Here is a 2,407-nt window from a genome sequence, read left to right as displayed (position 1 = left end):
AATATGTGAATTTAATTTAAGTCTGTTCATAGCATAGCAAGGGCAAAGTTAATATTAGTGGAGTCCTATTACACGAATTTCCGGTGAACAGCAGAGTACTCCAAGGGAATGTGTTGTCACCTATGTTGTTTATCCTCCTCATCGATTTTTCAATGCATAGAACAGTTGGAGATGGCGGAGAAGGAATAGACTGGATTGGTAATAGGATATTAGCTGACCTAGAGTCTGCTGATTATGCTGTCCTTATTAGCAGAACACCACAGGATTTGCAATGCTTGCATACCAGAATGCATGAAATATCACACGATTGGGCTCAAGATAAACAGAAGAAAGACAGAGATGATGAGAAAGGAATACGCAATGGAAGATGAAATATCATTGGAAGGAGATAGGATTAATGAGGTAGAATCATTTAAGTATTTAGGAACTATGATCTCCAATACAGGATTATTATGACTGGAGTTTATTGAAAGATTGAAAAAAGCAAATCAGACAATGGCTAGGTTAGGTAAAATGTGGAAATCATATCGCCTGAAATTACATACAAAATTTAGGCTATATATCAGTTTGGTGAGATGTGTTTCTGTATGGACATGAGTCCAACATACTTAGTAGATTTGAGAACAAAGCTCTCAAAAGAATATTGGGAGTTGAATAGCAGGATAGGATTAGAAATGAAACAATAAGAGAGATTACTCAAGTGCCATATGTGGATGAGATTATGGTGAGGGGTAGATGGAGATGGTTTGAGCATGATCTTTGCAGTCCTCGAGAGATTAGTTCATCAAATTTTCAACTGGGCTCCACAAGGGACTAGAAGAGTTGGAAGGCCATGGCCTACATGGCTGTGAACTGTGAAACGTAAATTGGGACATGATGAGTGGAGAAGTATCGAAATAAAAGCTCAAGATAGAGACGACTGTCGAAATCTAAGAGTCCCTTTGCATCAATAGGCGTAGGATGAGATGATGATGATGATGATTTCTGGATTAGCAATAATCTTCGTTAAAAAGATGGTAATAGCTAAGAAACAAGTCACAATCTAAATCAATCTATTTTGGCAAATAGGATTTTACAATTAAAACAAAATACACATGCATACATACATGCATAAAAGAAATAACTTTGCCAATAAAATTTAATGAAACACCTGACCCAGTACCAAAAGTAACAGTAAGAGAAGTAAAGATATCATTGACAGGCATGAAGAAGGCAAAGCAGCAGGAGATGGCCTAATGGTTGATTTAATAATAGATGGAGATTTCATAGTAGTAAATCTGGCTGAAAGAATGCTCTATTCCTACAGCTTGGAGAAACTTCATTGGACAAACATCCAAAGGTATCTCAGTCATTATTAAACAGCATAAGGTGGCCGTCTCTAGAGGTTTACTTATTAATGCCTTGGCCTCCCACAATTTAGGATCTACTCACAGATTGTCAGAGACAAATCAAATAATCCATGTAATTAACTATACCCCCAAGGAATATTGTTTAATCCTTTTTAATTACCTGTAGCAAAGGTCAAAATTTAAATCTAAGCCCTGGGCCTTTTTTTTCTTTAATCCGGTATTATTCTTTTACCTAAAATCTAACAGATGTGGGACCCCCTTCTTTATAAATATGATGTCTTTGTATGTGTATTCTCATTGTTGAGTCTGTTGTTGTCCCTAATGGAAGAAAATACTAACTCCAATCAAGTCTTTTCATTCTTCCTTTCATGGCTATTATATATATATATATATATATATATATATATATATATATATATATATATCTATATATATATATATATATATATATATATATATATATATATATATATATATATATATATATGGGGGGATACTTAATGTCACCACATTATATATGAAAGGGTTTGTGTATTGCCATGATCAGCAGAACTGTACTACGTAGTCAGTGTCATCCATACTAGGTTGGCTTGTTGTGAGCAATCAGAGAAAAATCTCCCACCATCACTAATAGGCACTGACCAGCGTGATAAAAATTAGCCATACCCCATACAGGAATTGACATGTCTGAGGCTTTTGTTCTGTAGTAGCGGGCAAGAAACAGTTGCATTTGATGTGTGTGTGTGTATATATATATATATATATATATATATATATATATATATATATATATACACACACATATATATATATATATATATATATATATGTATATATATACATATATATATATATATATATATATATATATATATATATATATATATATATATATATGAGTGCCGACACGTCTTGAACGACGTCTGTGCGTGACACTTCGTCAGAACTACATTGGTTGAAAAATAGAAATACACTCCAATTACTTCAATATATACTGTAGGTTATAAGGGTGAAAATGTAAAATCAAGAAATATTGGAAAGCTTGGAAATTAATTAAC

The 2,407-nt window shown here is 33.3% G+C and overlaps 1 non-coding gene across 1 annotated transcript; it reads right to left on the bottom strand.

Moving 5' to 3' along the window:
- Positions 1-2,031: 2,031 nt before the first annotated feature.
- LOC137630720 (small Cajal body-specific RNA 14) lies at positions 2,032-2,150 on the bottom strand. The gene has a single exon (XR_011041763.1). It is a non-coding gene; the product is annotated as a small Cajal body-specific RNA 14 (non-coding RNA).
- Positions 2,151-2,407: the final 257 nt, after the last annotated feature.

Source organism: Palaemon carinicauda, chromosome 38 (genome assembly GCF_036898095.1).
Source record: "Palaemon carinicauda isolate YSFRI2023 chromosome 38, ASM3689809v2, whole genome shotgun sequence".
NCBI classification, from domain to species: domain Eukaryota; kingdom Metazoa; phylum Arthropoda; class Malacostraca; order Decapoda; family Palaemonidae; genus Palaemon; species Palaemon carinicauda.
The sequence above is the reverse complement of the archived record's forward strand: the minus strand, read 5'-3'. Positions and strand labels throughout refer to the sequence as shown.